At 40.8% G+C, this 21,552-nt stretch overlaps 1 long non-coding RNA gene across 1 annotated transcript in view; it reads right to left on the bottom strand.

Moving 5' to 3' along the window:
- Nucleotides 1–19,863, bottom strand: part of LOC129060866 (uncharacterized) — a 51,389-nt gene extending 31,526 nt beyond the window's left edge. Inside the window, exons 1-2 of the long non-coding RNA XR_008527725.2 lie at nt 19,627–19,863; nt 4,393–4,491 (exon numbers count right to left, since the gene is read on the bottom strand). This is a non-coding gene — a long non-coding RNA (uncharacterized LOC129060866). The remainder of the gene's footprint in view (nt 1–4,392; nt 4,492–19,626) is intronic.
- Nucleotides 19,864–21,552: the final 1,689 nt, after the last annotated feature.

Genomic DNA, 21,552 nt, shown 5'->3' with positions numbered 1-21,552 from the left:
AACCAGCAGCTTACCCGAATTAATTACATTTGTGAATTGTGTCCTCATCTGTGCATTTAATGTAGATTTGGAAAAAAAAATCTCTGTGTTAAATCTTAAGGACGTGCTTCCTATTTTATTTGAGTGAAATATTATGGCAAAGGAGAAATACTTTCAAAATCATGGCATTAATTCATCTATTTGTTCTCTTATTTAAAAATGTTTATAAAGGATACTAGATATTAGGAATAAAAAGAGAAAATGGCTCTTGTCCTTGGGATATCCACTTTTCCTAGGGGTAACAGGCAACTTTTAAAGTAGCAAATGAGGCCGGGCATGATGGCTCACACCTGTAATCCCAGCACTTTGGGAGGCCGAGGTGGGCGGATCACCTGAGGTCAGGAGTTTGAGACCAGCCTGGCCAGCAAGGTGAAACCCCATCTCTACTAAAAACACAAAAATTAACCAGGCATAGTGGCGGGCGCCTGTAATCCCAGCTACTTGGGAGGTTGAGGCAGGAGAATTGCTTGAACCTGGGAGGTGGAGGTTGCAGTGAGCCAAGATCGCACCATTGCACTATAGCCAAGAGTGAAACTGCATCTCAAAAAAAAAAAAAAAAAAAAAAAAAAAAAAGTGGCAGATGAAATCAATGAGATCAGTGAGAGGTAGGGGGAAAAAACCCAACCTGATTAAGTGTAGGGCATGTGTAGCAATTTCACATGAAATAATTTTGAAATGACCCTTACAGTATGAAGCCATTTTATATGAATGATACATGGGGAAGATCCTCTCCATTAAAACTCTTCAAATGTGTATAATACAGACTAAAATGGAAAATACGTTATTAGGAGGAAGTGCTCTGAAGAAGAAGCTCTGTCCCGGTGTTTAACTCGCCTGTGCTTTTGACCTGTCCTGTAGGGACCCCCTCCTTCCTGCAATGCTGTCACTGGCACCCTCCAATGTGGGCTGCTGGTCACCTCCTCTGCCTTCTTTCCCAGGGAAGCTGGGTTTTACCTTAGAAGACCACACTGTTTAGAAACTTTGTGTTCATTAATTTCCTATTCTTGTTTCATTTTAATAATGGAAAACAGTTTTGCTTAGTTATTATTCTGAAAGTCCAATTAGGAGTCTTATCATTTGTAATCAAATCATTTAAATACTAATGGGAATGAAAATGGTGTGTGGCACTTCAGTATTACTTAGTCTCTCTCAGCAAGAACATTCTTTAGTCGAAATCAAATGTCTCCTATCTTTCAACGTTTCCTTCTCTTAAACAACAACAGTTTAAAAATATTCCAGGGCCGGGAGCAGTGGTTCATGCCTGTAATTCCAGCACTTTGGGAGGCCAAGGCCCGCAGATCACCTGAGGTCGGAAGTTAGAGACCAGCCTGACCAACATGGAGAAATCCTGTCTATACTAAAAATACAAAATTAGCCAAGCATGGTGGCCCATGCCTGTAATCCCAGCTACTCGGGAGGCTGAGGCAGGAGAATCAATAGAACCCGGGAGGCGGAGGTTGTGGTGAGCCAAGATTGTGCCATTGCACTCCAGCCTGGGCAAGAGGAGCAAAACTCCGTTAAAAAAAAAATTCCAGTTTAACCATCTAAGGTTTTCTCCATACTTCTCAACTCAGAGGTTCCTAAAACAAAGAAATACACACAGGTAGGCCTAAGATTATGCTTTGCATATTTCAGAGGAACAGCCCTCCAAGATTTCTGTTATAGTCAAGGATACCGGTTTCCTTCAACTAGAATTCCCCTATTCTACTCTGACAAGCATTGCACCCTCTTAGTTTCATATTGTCTTTAATTTTCCTTCCATACTGAATGTTACCGAAAAGGTAGGAAACATGTTCCTGATTTAGGAAAAAGAAATATTCTATTACTATTAAATACTCTATAACATATCCTGAAAGTTTTTATCTGTCAATCTACCTTTCTATTTATTTATTTATAGATATGGGGTCTCACTTTGTTGCCCAGGCTGGTATAGAAAACCCAGCCTCAAGCTTGGCCTCCCAAAGTGCTGGGACTGCAGGCATGAACCTCCGCACCTGGCCTATGCACCTTTCTATCTAACTATCTGTCTTTCTATCTATTTATCTGCCTATCTCTATCCCTTCTTCTCCTTCTTCTCTTCCTCCCCTTTTTCCTCCTCCTCCTACTCCCCTTTTTCCTTCTCCCCCTCTTCCTCCTCCTCCTCCCTTTTGTCCTCCTCCTTCTCCACCTTCCCATTCCCTCTCTCCCCACCACACACAAACACACACATAAACACACACATGTGCAGATGAAGTGGCTATTTTGACTGGGGTATATAGCCTGGGGTTCCCCGTCACGCACCAGGAAAATTTAGGACACAGACACACAAGGAATTTAGGAGCAGAGGTTTCATAGGCAGAAGAGAAGAGGATGAGAAACAGCTCTCTCTAGAGAGAGAGAAGCCCCTGAGCAGAAAGGAACAAGGGGTGGTGGACGGTCCAAATTTTACAGTCCAGTTTGAGGAGGCGGTGTCTGATTTACGTAGGGCTCACAGATTGGTTCCTTCAGGTACGATGTCCAGATAGCCTTGGGGAGGTTGGTGGCCCCACCCTAATCTATTATGCAAATAGGCTTTCCAGTTGATGGAAGCCATCTGGTTTGCTTCTTACTGTACAAGTGGTTGACAAAGAGAAGGGCATCTTGAACATGTCTAGTCCCCGCTTCCTGCCAGCATTCACCGGTGCAAGCTCCCAGCTGGCTTGTCTATGTCTGCAGCTTGGCCTTACAGGCTGCTCTTTGTTAAGACGGTGATTTAGGGCTGCTTTTCTTTAAAGAGAAGGCCTTAGAGGGGACTTCTGTACCCTCACTATCTGTCTAAGTGATTTCTTCTTAACTCCTATTATCACAGACAGGCACCCAAATATGACTGGCGGAGATGCTGCTGAGGCTGCTGTCCCATCCCACATTTTACCATCCATAAATCTCCATGGACATCGATCTTGAAAAGAGAGTATGGATTTTTTTTTCTTTCAGAGCCTATTACCCTCAGGGAAGACAAGCTACCTGCTGTTTACTAGGAATGAAATGTCCCAGGAGGCTAAAACCTAACTAACATTTTTTTTTTTTTGCCTTGTGAAATCTAATTAGAAAATCATTCAGTTAAAACAATTAAGGTATAATTCATTTTATGTTACAAAAATGTTCAAAGCCAACAAATTAAAGGCACAAATGCTCTACACTAGCGGTTCTTAAATGTGTTTTCATGTCCTTTAGGAGTGTGCTGAATTGGTTGTACTAAGTACTTACTTGAATTTCTGGAAGCAAGGGGCAAAACTGTGTGGGTTCATGGGTTGTAGTTTATGTGTCTATGTTCATTATTCTGGTAGAAAACTGATCCTGACTTTAAAGTCTTAGAATTTTATCATGTATTTTTTGCATTAATTTTAAGACTTTAAAATACTGCATTAGGGCCAGACATGGTGGCTCATGCCTGTAATCCCACCAATTTGGGAGGCCAAGGAGACTGGATCACCTGAAGTCAGGAGTTCCAGACCATCCTGGCCAACATTGCCAAACCCGATCTCTACCAAAAACACAAAAATTAGCCAGGCATGGTGGCAGGTGCCTGTAATTCCAGCTACTCAGGAGGCTGAGGCAGCAGAATCACTTGAATCCAGGAGGTGGAGGTTGCAGTGAGCCAAGATCATGCCACTGCACTCCAACCTGGGTGAGACAGCAAGACTCTGTCTCAAAAAATAAAACAAAATAAAAAATAAAATAAAATAAAATAAAATAATGACACAGAGTGAGGTCATAGCTATCTCTAGAATTATGAAGAACTACTAGACTCCTGAGTCAATGACAAAATTGATGGGCAGGCCAGGCATGGTGGCTCACACCTGTAATCCCAGCACTTTGGGAAGCCAAGGCAGGCGGATCAACTGAGGTAAGGAGCTCGAAACCAGCCTGGCCAACACGGTGAAACCTTCACTCTACTCAAAAAACAAAAATTACCCAGGCGTGGTGGCAGGTGCTTGTAACCCCAGCTACTTGGTTGGCTGAGGTGGGAGAATCACTTGAACCTGGGAGGCAGAGGTTGCAGTGAGCTGAGACTGCGCCACCCGCACTTCAGCCCAGGCGACAGAGCGAGACTCCATCTCAAAAAAAAAAAAAAAAAAAAAAATTGCATTAAATATTATTTGTCTTGATGACTGAGTTTTTTCCCCTCTAAATTTTGTGCCTGAGCTAAGCTAAGTGCCTCCCTCACTCCATCCTCTCAGTCCTGGGAGGGCCTCAGAGCTTAGTTTAAGTACTGAAGAGACTGAGGACTTCACAGTTGTTTCTCTTTTTCTTTTTCTAAAGTAATTATCATCAGAATGAGAGCAAAATAAATCACCCCTAGTAGAAAAACTTCAATGATGACATAAAACATACCTCATTTTACTTGCAGAATATCCAAATGCTGGTGTATTCTGAGCCGTCTCACCGTCCACCAGATTCTTCAGTGTAGATTCCAGTTTAACCACATTCAAACTGAAAGTATGGATAAAGACCAGCAAATAAGGATAAAGTATAAAGGAGGAAAGGGTCAATACATTGGGTTTCATATTCCAGCTGTATCTCACCCTGACCATGGGATCCCCAGGCTTTGCACTTAATCCTTCTCAGTGTCTCTGTTTGAGAAATAACAATTTTGTAAAGTTTTGGGTTTTGTTCAGGATAAAATAAAAGTACATGTAATGAGGTAGAAAGGAAGAACTAGGGGATTTAGGAGGAGTATACGAGTGCTTGATAATCTGTGAAATACAACACTTAATGATTATCGCTCATTAATTTTTCATGCAATTTCAGCACATGGGGCAGAAAATCAAGGTGTTTTGTGTTTCTGTCGGGAGTGTGAACGCTGCCCTCTGAGACACTGCAGACCAGTCCGCGACACAGGCCTCCAAGATTTCCCACATGTGGCACATCGAAGCTGCATTCAAGACCTTCTTTGAGTCTCATATTTGTGGAATTCCTGTGCCCTGCACACGTTAATAAGTTTGTTATTGCTTGTCTCTTTTTGAACTGTCTACCCTTAGTTCTTTGCAGAGAACCTTCAGAGTAGACAGCAGGGAAGCTTTCTCTCCAACCCTCGACCTGCAGGCATTGGTGTATCTGCACAGCTCAGGGCTTTGGTGAGACTGCCAGGGACAGCCCTGCGGCTCCTCCTCAACCCCTTCTGCTTCAGGGAGATAATGGCAGGGTGACCGCCACCCAAGCAAGCTTGGCAGAAAGGAGAAGAAAACTTCATATAAAAGTCCCAGGGATGGGAGCTTTTAAGGGTCAAGTTTCCCAAATGACACAGTAAATGTGAAAACATGTAAGAGCATGGTATTTTCTGTTTCCTGAGATGTAACAATAATACGAACAATCACATTCATTAAATTACACCTATTAATTATACTTCTGTAGTGCTTCTTAGTTCTAAATGCAGTCACAGATATCATTTCATTGTATCCTCTCGATGATCTTGTGATATTTAAATTTCAATGCCCTCATTTATAAGGGTGGAAAAGGACAAAATTTACAGAGAGATTGTAATTTACTCAAGTTCAAAACAATGTGAATTTAAGTTTTCTGTATCTTAGTCCTTTGTTTTTACCACCATGCCATCCTATTTTTACTTAAAAATACAAACATTTTATTGCTTCAGTGAACTGAAATGCGGTAATAGGAATCTGTTAGTGCATGCCAGCTAGTGCCCTAAGGCTTCCATGTGTTATCTTTGTGGTCATCACAAATCCCCACACTGTTATGAATCCCATTTTACAGATGAAGAAATTGAAATACAGACATTCAGTTTCTTGCCCATAGTCACTTACAGTAAATAGGAATTCCTGGACTCAAACTCAGGCAGTCCAGAGCCTCCCTCATAATCACCAGGTTATCCTACCTCTCTGGAAGCTGCTGACAAATATTAACTGCTTCAGTCAGTAAAACTGCATCCATTTTCATGCATTTGCCTACTCGAGTTGCTGTAACTAAGTACCACAGAGCGGGAGGCTTCAACAACAGATGCTTATGGTCCAAGACCAAGTTTCCATCTGACTTGGTTCCTGGTGAGACCGCCTTCCGCGGCTCCCAGGTGACTGCCTTCTTGCCATGGCCTCACGTGGCCTTTTCTCAGTGTGTGCACTAGAAGAGGGAGAAAAATGTCTCTCTCTCTCCTTATAAGGCCACCAAGCCTGTAGGATTCGGACTCCACTCTTATCATCCCCCTTGACCTTCATCATCCTCCTAAAGCCCGATCTCCAAAACCAGTCAGACTGGGGATTAAAGTTTCAGTATATGTATTTTAAAGAGAAACAATTCAGTCCAGTGTATCAACAAACAGTAAAAACACAATTAATGGATGTTTTACAGGCTTTATCATTTTATGTGTTTTAGATTTCCAAAGAGTTGCAACTGCTTCCGTCACAGTGTGTATTGATTGCCCCTTGCTTCCATGACATAGAAGATGGAGCTGCCATGTTCAACATGCCCAGCCCCCAGGTAGTCCCTTGCCCACTGGCATAGCTGCCGGCATTCACCCCTGCAATCTTCCAGTTTGCTTATTTATGTCTGCAACTTGATTTTACAGGCTGCTTTTGTTAGAAAAGAAATGATTTGGAGGCTGCCTTTCATTAACAGGAAAACCTTACCGAGGATTTCCTTACCCTCACTACCTGCCTAAATAATTTCTTTTGAACTCCTATATCATTAATACAGCCTCAGGTCCAGGGAGTTGGATATCGGTGTCTTTGGGGGACCCTTACTCAGCCCAGCACTGGCTGAGTGCAGTGGTTAAACTCATTGCTTCATGACATCTTCCTGGGCACCAGGTGTTCCACTTTGCACTGGGGGCGAGAGGAGTCTCCCAGCCCTACTCCAATGACAGGTTGGCTGGGCTGAAGGGTCCACATGGCTTTAAGTCTGGTGCCTTGGTAAGAATAGCAGGGAGGCAGGAACAGCCCACCACGGAGGATTCCAAGAGGCCAGGCAGAAACTGCAAGGCTTCTTAACAGATTAGGCTTGAAGGACCCAGAGTGCCACTTCAATTGGTCAAGCAACCCACAGTGAGACCAAGACCAGGTTCAAAGGAAGAAGAATTTGATTTCATTTCTGTTTGTAGACGTAACAAAGAATGTGCAGTCCCCTTTACCCTCATAAACTGTCCTCCCCTTCAAAATACCTGTTGTTATCATACTGTACTTCTGTTGACTTCTATACCCAAAACTAATTATTGGGTTATTAGGCAATACAACTACATTTTTTTTCTGTGTTTTATATTTATTTATAATTGACAAAGACAATACTTTTAATTTTATTTTAGAGTATCTTTATACATCAAACTTATTTGCTCATTAATGTATATTTACTTAATCTAATCACTAGTGTGAAAACAGAAACTCAAACTAAAAAGCAAGTATATTTTTTCATATACAAATGCATTATCATTTTCATAGAAAAGTCCAGAAAGAACATATAAATAACATTTAACTTTAGTATCCATTAGAGAAGAAAGACTTTTAATCCACATGTATTAATTGCGCATCACTATTTGATACGGTTTGGCTGTGTCCCCACCCAAATCTCAACTTGCTAATTAAATGCAACCTCCAGGGCTTCCCTGAAGAGATTCTAAAGTGGCAGGTCTAGGATAAGGCCTGTACTGAGCTTCCTACTTTTTGAGGGATACATATTAATGGAAAGGAACTAAAAGTTTACCATACTTGTCATGAGATTCTACAAATATGGAACAGACGGCAATCCAATGAAAATGTAAGTAAAGGCACAATTGTAGTGTTTAAGATTTGACTGCTAGGTCTGTCAGAAAACAATGACCCATGAGTGTCATGCAGGTCTGCACAGTACAAGCACAGACAGCCTTTTGTTCTGCACCGTCTTCAAGAAAATTTGTATGGCACACACCTTTGGAAAACAGACTGTCTCCTTGTAGAGGAGCGCTGGCTTTTATGAAAGGACAATGTGCTGAATGTATGTACAACTGCTGTTCTTCTTATGCTACATTCAACAGCTGGTCCTACCCAGTCAGTTCATACTATCTTTTTTAAATTTTTTTTTCCAATGTGGCTCACACTTCCCTGTCTTTGTGTATTTTGTAATTTTTGGTTGAAAACTGACATTCAAGATAAAAAGAAAAGAAAGTAGAAAATATAGATTTTTTTTTTTCCTGAGGGCTGTTGGACTATTTTTAGGAAACTTCCCTGGAAAACCTCATCTCTTCTACGAAGCTCAGGTGTTGATGTGTTATGCTCCCTTTTTTGTTTTCCTTTTTTCCTTAGGTCCTTGGGGTTGTTTCTATCTCTGCAGATTTTGATGATCAGTTCCAGTGATTTGGACAGGGGTTGCAATCAGCTATTTTATTTTGTAAGGCTTCCAACCTTCCAGCTAAGTTGTTCACGGGTTGAGAAACACATTTGAATTTGCATACAGTTTTTAAGTCTGTCTTGGCTTTCATTTATCAGAATGCCTTGGGTCTCCTCACACTTGCATAGTGTAGTGTGGCAGACAGGCAGAGAGGGGCGGGCAGCATATGTCAGCCCTTCCATGGTTCTCTTACTTCTAGAATCTTCCCATTAAGTCTGCGGCTGCGCCGCCACTTACCCAGAACCTAGTCTGCAAACTCGGGCTAAGAAAGCTGTGTGATTTCCCCCATCTGTTCAGTACCAAATCTGCTAGTTTTAGCCAACAAATCTATGAGTTTATGAATGACCTTTGTCCTGACTAAGTGAGCTGAGCAATCTCTAGCAGTTCTTCAAAGTTGCTTGTGGTTCCATCCAACCCCAATCAGAGAAAGCTTTGACCACGGTGGTCAAGAAAGCCATCTGCTCACTGACGTCCTTGCCCAAAATTATAACTGTTTTGGTTTTTCTGGTTTTTTTTGTTTTTTAAAAAAAGAATGCTTTCTAATTTGTGGACATTGTTTCACTGGTGTCTCATTCTCTGGATATGGTAAATGTTCAGAGAATAAAAATAGCTGTTTTGACAATTTTGTCCAAGATTATACTTGTTTTCTTCAAAGGGGAATCAACTGAACCCTCACGACACTCTGACCCGAAGTGGACTCTCATTTAGGGATTGCTTTCACAAAATACAATATTAAAGATGTTAACTCTAGTGTTTTAGAAAGCCTAAGTGAACTTCAGACAATATGCATAATATTTAAAAATTCCATCTGTTCCCCAAGAATGGAATGGCTGTGTCACATGGTATATATTTAATTTTTTATAGAAATTAATTAAAATTTTCTCTAAGACCCTTAACCATGTTCCATTCCCACCAGCAATGGATGAGTCCTCTCACTGATCCACATGGTCACCACCAATGGGGATTTTCAATCTTTTAAATTTCAGCCATTGTAATATGTACGTAGTAGCATCTTGATGTAGTTTTAATTTGCATTTACCTGGTATCTGAGACAGATACTAATTCAAAGTATCTGAGACAGGCCTCAGTCAATGTAGAAGTTCATTTTGCCAAGGATGAGTATGTGAGTGTGGGAGACACATCCCATTTTTAGAGAAAGGTACATTTCTCTAAAGATGATTTTGAAGGCTTCAACATTTAAAGAAGAAAGGAGTGATACTGGGGAAAGAGGAAGACATTTTAAAAGGTGTGGGTAGGTAAGGGGCAAATAGTTTCATTCCTTTGAGTCTTTGATCAGCCATTCACATGTGAGAGGTGGTAGAGCAATAGTCAATTATGTATTCATCTAGCTCACTGAATCTGCATTTTTACATAAAATGAAATAAACGTAGGTCAGGGGAAGCAATCAAATATGCATTGTCTCAAGTGAGCAGAAATATGACTTTGAGTCTCATCCTTTGTGTCATACCTCTGAAGATAAGGTGTCAATTTTTCTTGCCAGTGTGAAATTCAACAGGACTGTTTTAGGGTAAGAATCTTGGGGCCCACAAGGGATTTCTTAGTGGGAAAATTGTGGGGGAGGTATGTAGCTTTTTTATTTTTGTAGCTGTCTTATTTAGGAATAAAATGGGAAGCAGATTTTCATGATGCAGTTTCTAGTTTGACTTTTGCCTTTGGTTCAGTGAGTTCGGGGTCCCAAGATTTATTTTCCTTTCACATTCTTAATGATATTGAGCATATTCCCACTTTCTGTTTCTGTTTCTAAAATCTTTTTTCTGTTGCTTTCTTTTCTAAAATCGGTGACAGATTTTGAGGGATATTCTAAATTATTGTTTCTTTCCGTTCTGAAATCTATTACAGATTTTGGGGGATATTCTAAATTATTGTAATACAATTATTCCTCGCATATTTGGGGTCTAAGTTCTGTTTCTGTGTGGATAGTTTCTAATGTTCTAAAATTTAACTGATTTTTTTCTTTTGCATTTTATAAACTGCTATGAATCCTAGTAAGTGAAATAACTCAGATATTTCATTGTTTCACCTCTAGAAATTCTGTTACAGTATTGTATCTTCTATTTCTCTCTTCAGCATGTTTATGTTTCCTTTGAAAGCCTTGAACATATTTATAATCACTGCCTTAAAGTCTTTTTAGTATCAAGATCCTGAATTTCAATAATTTTGGATAAATACCCAGAAGTGGAATAACTGAATCATATGGCACTTCTGTTTCTAGTGTTGGGAGTACTGTTCCTACTGTTTCCCATAGCAGTTTCTTTGCTTTGCATTCCCACCAAAGGTGTGCAAGTGTCCCTCCAACGTCTTCTCATCTTTACCAAAACTTGCTCTCTCTCATATGTGCATGTGTGTTGTTGTTGTTTTTGTTGTTGTTGTTGATAGCCATCCTGACAGGTATGGGTGGTATCTCATTATGGTTTTTCTTTGCATTTTCCTGATTAGCAGTGACACTGAACATTTAAAAAATATACCTGTTTGCCAATTGTATGTCTTTGGAGAAATGTCTATTCAAGTCCTAAATCCATTTTTTCTATAGGGTTATTAGTTTTCCAGCACTATTTACAGTAACCAAGATGGAGAAACTACTTAAATGTCTATGGAAAGATGAATGAATAAAGAAAATATGGTATAAACGATACGGACAGGAGACAGGGAAATCTTGGGTAGAAGAGGGCAGTTCCCCAGCAAAGGCACTACCCCCAAGCCTAGATATCCATGGACTTACATGGGAATAGGCATTCGTGTTTTCACACCCAAATGTTGCCTTTTCGCCAGCCACATCCCCCTATCCTGTACCTATATAAACCACAAACCCCACACTCCACAAGCATATAAGCAGACAAACAGAACAGAGAGGAGCAGAAGAGTGGCAGAGAAGGAGTGTATGAATGTCGAGAGGAGATCTGCTGAAAATGGTCAAAGAGAATATTGGCCATGGGACAACCAAATTCCAGGGCAAGATCATCTTCCTACTCCATCCTCTTTCCAGCTCCTCACTCACCCTGTTGAGAGCCATCTCCATCGCCCAACAAAATCCCCACATTCACCAGCCTTCAAGTCTGTATGTGACCTGATTCTTCCTGGATGCCAGAAAAGAACATGGGTATCAAGAGGGCACTGAGCTGAAACACTTAAGCTGTCTGCAGACAGCAGAGCTCAAAAGAACATTGTAGCATGCCCACTGGGGCTTCAGGAGTTGCAGGCGCCCACCCCTAGATGCTACCATGGGGACGGAGCTGAAAAGAGCACTGTAGCGTGCACACTGAGGCTTTGGGAGTCACAGCCACCCACTCCTAGATGCTACCATGGGGACAGAGCTCAAAAGAGCACTGTAGCACACACAGTGGGGCTTTGGGAGTTGCAGGCACCCACCCCTAGATGCTACCGTGGGGATGGTGCTCAAAAGCGCTTATCAAAGCTCCTGCACCTGCCTGTCCTCATGCTCCCCCTCCCATAGGAGGTTTAAGCATCTCTGGCCGAACAGATGAGCCACAACCTTGTCGCATGCCCTGCAAGGGTGGTCAGATAATGCTCCCATCTCATATATACAATAAAATACTATTCAGCCTGAAAAACAGAAGGAAATTTATGATCTGTAACAACATGCTTAAATATTGAGGATATTAATCTAAGTGAACTAAAGCTGTCTCAGAAAGATAAATACTGCATGATTCCATTTATATGAGAGAACTACAATACTCAAATTCATAGAATCAATGAGTGGTTTGCAGCGACTGGGGGCAGAGAATTGCAGGGGAGAGGAAGATGGGGAGTTGCCAATTAAGAGGCATAAAGTTTTATCCAAGTAAGATAAATAAGCTCTTAAGATTTTCTGTATGGTATTATACGAATAATCAACAACAATGGATAGCACTTAAACATTGAAGAGGATAGAGCTCATGTTAAGTGTTGTTACCACAGCTAAAGAAAAAGAATTAAAGTCCTTAAAGTCTTTTTTAAAAAAGAATCAAACTCTTTAAAGGAAAGGCAGTTTTTTGGGTTTTTTCATGACTCAGCTTCCAACTTAACTTTTACCTTCTGGCATAGTGAATTTGGAGTCCTGAGATTTTATTTTCCTTTTACATTTATCAATAATACTAATAATGAATTAAATAAAATGCAGCTCTTGACATCAGAGTTCTTCTGTGGCACAGTCAACACAGCCCATGCCTTCATCACAGATGTCATGACACGATAAGTTAAGAAAATTTAGCAGATCTTCCAGACTGAAGAATAATTGAGTTTCTGTTGGTATGACACGATAAGTTAAGAAAATTTAGCAGATCTTCCAGACTGAAGAATAATTGAGTTTCTGTTGGTATGAGTTGGAAAAATAAATACATTTCAACATATATTACACTTGTTTCTAACACAGCTGCAGTCATCTTAATACAAATTTCTTTGTTTTAGCAAAATTCCAGCAATAAAAGTGGGAACAGCATCTTTCAGCGAGAAACTCTCTGTATCCTGCTTGCCAGATATAAATCACATGCCAGCATTCTTTTGGGGAATACAGTCATTGCCACGTTTCCCTGAGGCCACAGGTTGCTGGTTGCTGGTGAGCAACTGTCTGCTCTGGGCTTCTTTCATGAGAAAACCTGGCATTTAGTAGGTTAATTTGCATGTTAATGATTTCTCTGTATGTTAATTAATCTCTTGGGGCAGTATCTTTTATTTTATCTGTACTTAAAAGATGAATGAGAGAGGGATAAACAGAAAATGAAACAGGGAAGAATATAGAAGTAGAACAAGAAAATTACTTCAAAATAAATGATGTCTTATGATTTATAAATATTTTGCTGTTAGTTTTGTCCTTATAATAACTCTAATAAGTTAGAAGGGGGAAAAGAAAAGAGAAAGTATGAGTAGTCAATGGGGACAGATGGAATAATATTCTAAAATTTGGTGAATATGCTTTTTTCCCCTGACTTTGCAGAGTAGACTGAATTCGTTCATTATATATTCAATTAAAATTAAAAACAAACTAAGAATCTTTTATGTTAAGACAGGCAGGATTAATTCTTGGACTGTCTTGCTTTTCATCAGCTCTGCCCTTTGCTAGTTCTGGCCCCTGGTCCTATCAGTTGCCATCCAGAGGGTTTCTCTACATGCTAGAAGGTGCCACATATTTGCATTGCTTGGTTTCTCAGCGATATGGACAGGAAGTGAAATACTCAGTAGAAGACAGGCAGGTCCCTGACAAGGGCACCACCCTCAAGCCCAGACCCACGGCTCTAAATGAGAACATGCACTCCTGTTTTCCTACCCAAGTGTTGCCTTTTCCAAAACCACCCTGGCCTACCTCACTCCCAACCCTGTACCCATAAAAACTCCAAATTTCACTGGGAGAAGAGCAGAGGGGAGCAACAGAAAAGGAGAGAAGAGAAGATGCATCTGAATGTTGAGAGAAGAGGCAGCTGGATGTCAGAGACTATGGTCAGAGTGGAGTTCAGCCAGAGACGGTCAGAGAGAATTTCAGCTGGGGAAGGTCAGAGAGGAGTTCAGCTGGGGACAGTCACAGAGGAGTTTGGCTGGGGATGGTCAGAGAGGAATTTGGCTGGGGATGGTAAGAGAGGAGTTTGGCAGGGGACGGCCAAACTTCAGGGGAAGATTATCTTCCCACTCCATCCCCTTTCCAGCTCCCCATCCTGCTGAGAGCCACTTCCGTCACTCAGTAAAACCCTCCACATATACCACCCTCAGTCTGTTTGTGTGACCTGATTATTCCTGGATGCCAGACAAGAATTTGGGATGCACTGGGTGTGGGAACCCAAAAAGGTTGTCACACTGACTCTTCACTGAGCTGTTTAACACTTAAGCCATCCACAGATGACAAAGTTAAAAGAGCATTGTTTGTAACACACCCTCTGGGGCTCCATAGGTCACGGCCAACTCTTAGATGCTGCCACAAGCTGATACAGGTTTCATTCCTGCTGGTGTGCAAAGGCACTCACCCTGGTTCCTGCACCCGCTCACCTGCGTGCTTCCCCTCCTGCAAAGGGTTTCAGCATGGTGGCCAAACAAAGGAGCCACCCCATCACAAGCCCCATGAAGGGGTCAAGAGAAGTCTCCTGTCTCAGTGTTACTACAGGGAGTCAATTGCTTTACCCCCTCCCCACAACCTGGACTCTCATCAGGTCAGAGCAGGGCTTCTGAGATAACCATGGATCTGTTAACAATGACACAAAACAGAGCTTCAGGAGTCCTGGTGAATCTCATTGGGTGTTTAATGAAGCTTCCCTTTCAATTTCTTATTTGCAGATGCCTGCCTGCTGTCCAGGGAAAAATAGTTTGAGGAAATAGTCAAATAGAAAGATTCTATGTTTCACTTAGGATTTATTTCTGAAGTAGTAAATTTTGTAGATACAATATTGTTCTTCCTTGTCTCATTCCCTGTTCACTTAAGATCACTTGATATCCTATACATCAACATTTTGTAATCATAGCCAATAATTCATTGATAAAATATTTATATTTAAAATAAAATCCTAATTCAAATTTCCCAAATGACTGTAAGAATCACTGTTCATTATCAGTGTCTCACCCAGAGCATTTGGTTGACAGGTCTCCTCAGTCAGTGCTGTCTGAACCAGTATCTCTTTTCTCCCCTCTTCTGTCTTTCACAACATAGGCTTATTTTTATTTTTTTAAAGACCAGGTCATCTTTCGGTCTGTGTCACAACTGGATTTTTCGAATTCTCTAATTGTTTCTTCATGATTGGAGACAGGTTACATATCATGTGTATTTACTGTCCCCATTATGCTACACACTGGACACAGGCTACACACTTATATGGATTTGCTACATTGCTGCTGTTTCTGTTGTTTGTCTGCATCCTATGTGGTTTATTTTCTTGGCTTGCTCATTTGGATTTATGGTTCTGTCTTGGGCGGTAGGAGGTTTCCAGATATGATCTCCACGCAATTCTCCTGGTACAAGGATCTCTCCCCTCACAAGTAGTTAAAGTTCATGTTTCTTCCCCTTAAAACACGGCTAAGCCTTTAACAGCTTTGACCAGATAAAATGCATGTTGTTTTAAGCCACGATTTGGGATGGTTTCTTACGCAGCAATATATACCCCCCAAATTTAAGACTATTTTTTTTTTGTCTTTATGTACACTTTTATATGTTTATAATATCCTTAGTTTTTTTCTTTCTTAGTTTTCTATTAACCTATTTATTAACTTCATTTCTTTTCTCGAAATTATTCCTAAAATAAATATCAAATACTCTATTTCCTCTTTTTCTTTCTAACATTTTTTTGTTATGATCCCTCCTTCCCTCCCTCCCTCCCTCCCTTCCTTTTGCTTGTTTATTTATTCACTTAGTTTTTAGAAAGGGCATCTTGCTCTGTTGCCCAAGCTAGACTGCAGTGGTTCACTCATAACCCACTACAGCCTCAAACCCTTGGCCTCCAGAAATCCTCCTGCCTCAGCCTCCTGAGTAGCTGGGATGCCACTACACTTGGCTCAGTTGTGTAATTTCTAAACTGGAATGCCATTTAAGATGATCATACTGTTTTTCTCCCCTTGTCGTGTTACAGGGAAGTGCAGGAATCATCAGTTCTTATTCTTGGAGAAAGAATTCTGCCAAATGACTGGTTTATCAAAAAAATTTAAAAAAAAATTAAAGGAAAATAGAGAGCAGAGAATTTATTTAGAGAGACAGCGCATGCTGAAAAGAAGAGGCAGAGCTGGCTGCTGAGGGGAGTGAGCCCGCAGCAGCCGGAGTTCTGTGTTGGGTTTTTATGATGAAAAATACTCTCTTGAAGTTCTCGCCTCTGCCTTAAGTCCCCTCCTTTTTTCTTTGACTAGCGTTTCCACTCCTGCCTTAAGTGCCCCCCTTCTCCCTACCGGGTTTCCTCCCCAGGTTTGTGGGACCCTCCCTTACTATTAGTTGGTGCACGTGCACAGGCCCAGTGTTGGATACAAGCGGTGCCTGTGTTATCGCCTAGGAATTTCTTCCTTGCCCTCTTCCCCTTATCACCTGACACCTAGCTGCATTCCAACAGGTTAACTGCAGAGTGAGCTATTGCTGGGCATCTTAAGGGGCATTCCTTCCTGCCTAGGTATTTCCCCCACTCTCTGCATATATATACCCAGCATGCAGGTTTCGGGGGGTCCCCAGGGTGAGAGATTTTCCAGACCTCTTTTTCTCAGGGATCCCCATCTCCTGCTTATGTCTGGCTGTCTGCCTACTCTAACAGCTGTACTTTTCTGTAGTTTTATATTTTTCCTGTAAATATATTTAATGTCTTTGAATACTCTCTTTCTGAAATGGCTTTTACCTAGCCATCCAATTCCTGTGTGCAGTAGCACAAGTTGGAATATTTAGCTTTTCTTTCTAACAAATATTTATAGACAGGGCTGACTGCACTGGTTTAGTAATGCATGATAAATTCAAATATTTTCTGGCAAATACCTGCTGATAAGTCAATACAATTAATAAGTCATAAATGTTGAATACTTTGCATTTTCACAAACTTTATATATTTGTCTAAGAATTTTTCTGCTCTATGTATATTTTCAACACCATCATTTGGGACACATCTTAGCAGAGTCCACTTCACATTATCCTGAATTTCTCAACCTCTTCACACGTTTTCAACTGTAGTGGTATGTGCAGCTATTCAGTTACTTCAACATTGGCACAGACTCCTGGAATACACTGAGCAATATTGGTAACATTCATTGAGTCATAAACCGCCAGGAAAGGTCGCTTTAAATCAGGTGTCTTATTTGACTCATCATAGTACCTCCAATGCTCTCAAGTCATCAAACCCATCAAAATAACTATTTACACTAAAGGACTAATAATAGTCTTAAAAAGGAGACTATTTGAATATATTTCTTCAGCTGTCACAAATATGGTATAATTAATTCAATGTGGGAAAACTGCTTTTCTTGCTTGGTTAGCAAAAGAATCACTCAGAAAATTACCATACAGAAGCCTCAATTTACTGTTTCAAATATTCCTGAAGGAATTCCGCACTGCTGACATGTAACGTTATATATGTTCTATTTTTTCTCTGGGTGCTCCTCTCCTGTGAGTTGGGAAGGGTGGGTTGACTGCCTAATCTGGTAATGTTGGTATACATTATATTATTTTAGCACAAGTACAGTGTTGTCACGTAATAAACACAATTTGAGGCATTTATTTTGATAAGAAAATAACCCATACTCCACTATACCCTCAAAGAATGAGATTCAAAGATCACTGTTTTTCTTCTCTTCTTCTTTTGACTTAATGGGCCATTAGTTTCCTCAGTATCTGGTGATGCATCTATCACTTTCCAGAGCTCTACACTGCATTTTTCACTTTATCGCAGCTCTCTCTCTGGGGAATTTTGTATTTGTTCTCTCACAGCTGGGATCATTCCTGTCCCAAGTGCCTCTTTCTCTGCAGAGTCCACTGTGTGTGAATATCACTTCTGACTCTGCTGGTTTCACACTATTTATGTTCCTTTGTAAATATAATTTGAGGCCTAGGTATTATGGGGTGATACTTCAGTACTGTTTGACTCTTCATTTCTCTACTATCATTTCATATAAAATCTGTATTTTGCAAAGACAATGCTTCTTTTAATCAATTGTTTTATAAACTGATATAAAGTGGTGATTTTTTTCATATTTCCTTTTCATTTTTCCGCTGCACCTATGGTGTCTCCTTTATTTTTTCTCTTTTATTTTTTAGTTGAGATGTAATAATTGCACATAACGCATGGGATTCAGAGTAAGGTTGTCATAAATGCATACAATGTGTAAAAATCAAACCAGGATGATTAGTATATACATCGCACCAAATATTTATCATTTCCTTGGACTGGGAATACTCAAAATCGTCTCTTCTAGCTAATTGAAAACTCACAATTAGTTACTTTTAACTATGGTTATCCTACAGGACTATAGCACACTAGCACTTCTTGCTTCTGTCTAGCTGTAATTTTGTATCCATTAACAAACTGCTCTCTAACCTCCCCTCAACCCTACCCCTTCTAGCTTCTAATGACCAAAATTTTACTCTCTATATCCACCTTTTTTTAAAAATCTCCAACATATGAGTGAAAAAGTAGTATTTATCTTTCTGTGTCTGGCTTATTCCACTTAACCCAGCATCCTCCAGGCTTCCATGTTGCCATAAATGACAGAATTTCATTCCGTTTTATGGGTGAATAGTGTTCCATTGTGAATATATACTACATTTTCTTTCTCCATTCACATATTGGTGGGTGTTGAGGTTGATTCTATATCTTGGTTATTGTGAATACTGTTGTAATAAACATGGGGAGGAAGATATTATTTTTGATATGCTGATATATCTTTCTTTGGATAATTACCCAGCAGTGGTATTGCTGGATCACACGGTAGATCTAATTTTAGTTTTTTGAGCAACCTCCATACTGTTTTCATAATGGCTGTACTAATTTACATTCCCACCAACATTGTATGAGTTCCCTTTTCTCCACATCTCCACAAGCCTTTGTTATCTCTCTCTCTCTGTGTGTGTGTGTGTGTGTGTGTGTATGTGTGTCTGATAATAGCCATTCCAAGTGAGATTATATCTCATTGTGGTTTTAATTTTAATTTACCTGATGATTAGTGATATTTAGCATTTTTTCATATGTTTGTTGGCCATTTCTATATCTTCTCTTGAGAGATATTTATACCAATTATTTGCCCATTTTTAACGGAATTACTGTTTTGCTGTAGAGTTGTTGGGTCCCTTATATATTCTGGATGTTAGTCCCACGGCAGTGAACAGTTTGCAGATATGTTCTTCCATTCTGCAGGTTTTCTCTTTACTCCGTTGATTGTTCCCTTTGCAGTGCATAAGCTACTTAGCCTAATATAGTCCCTATTTCTATTACTGTTTGTGTTGCCTGTGTTTTTGAAGTCTCACCCATAAAATATTTGTCCAGAAACAATGTCCTAACGTGTTTCCCCTGTTTACTTCTAGCAGTTTCATAGGTTCAGGGTTGAGTGGACTCAGGAGGATGCTGTCCAGCCCGGGATGTGGAGAGGCAGGGGCTGTGGGGCCCCGGGGCCAGATGCAGTGGTGCGGGCCCCACTCCCAGATGGCACTGCGCTGGGGGTGGAGGGGAACAGAGCCGGTTCTCTCTGGAGCGAGGCTGGCATCTCCCTGTCCTGGGCTCGGAGACTGTGAGGGCCAAGGGGCTCTCCTGCAGCCAGCTTGTAGATGTCTCTGGTGGGAGCGTGGACTGCAAGGGACCTCTCACTTACCTTTCCCCACAATGGGTAGTCCTTCTTCCTCCGAGTCAATCCCGTCCCGTTGTTCTGCTTCCCGCTCTCGGCCGTTGTCTTGAGTCTCCGCTCTCTGGCGCCTCAGCGCTCTCTGGCGCCTCAGCGCTCTCTGGCGCCTCAGCGCTCTCTGGCGCCTCAGCGCTCTCTGGCGCCTCAGCGCTCTCTGGCGCCTCAGCGCTCTCTGGCGCCTCAGCGCTCTCTGGCGCCTCAGCGCTCTCTGGCGCCTCAGCGCTCTCTGGCGCCTCAGCGCTCTCTGGCGCCTCAGCGCTCTCTGGCGCCTCAGCGCTCTCTGGCGCCTCAGCGCTCTCTGGCGCCTCAGCGCTCTCTGGCGCCTCAGCGCTCTCTGGCGCCTCAGCGCTCTCTGGCGCCTCAGCGCTCTCTGGCGCCTCAGCGCTCTCTGGCGCGCGCCGCCTTCCTCGCTGAACGCCAACAGTGGTCTTCCTCAGATGCTCGATTTGACTGGTATGAGGTCAGCATGAACTCATTTATATGAAGGTTTACAACAGACAAAATTAAGCTCTGTATTTTAGAGATGAATATGTAGGCGGCAAAAGTGTCTTTATAACAAGGAAGTGTTTGTAGTATTCAGGGTTATGGTCACTTTTAGGGGCAAAGAAATATGAGATCAGAAAGACAATACACCAGAAAATGTGAGGTATTCACATTATTTTCTTGTCTACAACAGTGTTTATAATATTCATTATGCTTTATTTGTATGCATTCTTCTGTATAGAAGTTATATTTCACAAGAATTATTTCATTACATGCTTTCTCATCAAGTTAACCTCTATTTTTTCCCTATTTTTTAGCCTTCTGTTCAAGTTTTTAAAATTATTTCTAAATTTTGCATATAAAGACAGCATACTTTATCAGAATCACTGAAGCCTCAATGATCTGGAAAGAAAAAATATGTTCATGCCTCTGTCGGTAAACAAGAAAGAAACTGGAGGTAGATGGAATGCAAAAGTAGGACATGCATCTTAGACTGAATCGCAAGCAGTCAGTGGAGAACAGCTATCAAAGGCAGAATGCAAACTCATGAAAATTTGTGCTCCTTTTCTATAATTATTTTTTAGCTTCTTTTCTCATTGAGTACTAATGACATTATTTGTCTTCCTTTAATAGAGGTTTACTTTTGAACTCCAATTTTTAAATTATTTTAAATAAAAAACTTTCATTACATCAATGATATTTAGTTCAACTTTCCAAAAGGCAATTAAGAATGTCAGAAGAGAGAATCAAATTAATGACAATTTATGTTTTCTAACCTTTACCTGAGAAGATCAAGTTGAAATATTTTATAGACCTCATAATTCTGCACAATATTCTCTGTGTTCCACAAACCCTGACACTTAGAATACATTAATGTCTTTGAAACAGAATATACTAAGGTTGATAATTCATATTCACATCATATTTGCATACTTCTATACTAAATTGGAGATGGATATGCTCAAGATTTAAGGAAAAAAGAAAAGACAGAAGGAAGAAAGAGGGAGGGAGGAAGGAAAATGGAGAAAAAAAGAAAACACAATTTAGCTAATTTAGAGTATTGTAAAGAAAACGTCCTCATGAAAATTACCATTTTTTGCACATATACCATGTGTGTAGACCCATAGCACATTCAGTGGTACCTTTACCTTGCAAAAAATGGTTGGTACTAGAATTTCTCACTGTGCATGTCCCATTGAAATCTGTATTTAGGGAGAAAAATTCCATTGATCTGTCTTTGCGGAAGCCTGTGTTGTCCTCCTATGGTGCAGGCATTCCACTCTCATGCCTTGACTTCACTGTTCATTTTTCTGAGACATGTGGTGTCACAGCTACTTCCCATTCTTCTGTTACTCTATGCAGAAAATATTCCTAAGGAGTTGTTCACACTTCTTTGGAATTGACCTCACCAAT

Source organism: Pongo abelii, chromosome 7 (genome assembly GCF_028885655.2).
Source record: "Pongo abelii isolate AG06213 chromosome 7, NHGRI_mPonAbe1-v2.0_pri, whole genome shotgun sequence".
Lineage (NCBI taxonomy): Eukaryota > Metazoa > Chordata > Mammalia > Primates > Hominidae > Pongo > Pongo abelii.
The sequence above is the reverse complement of the archived record's forward strand: the minus strand, read 5'-3'. Positions and strand labels throughout refer to the sequence as shown.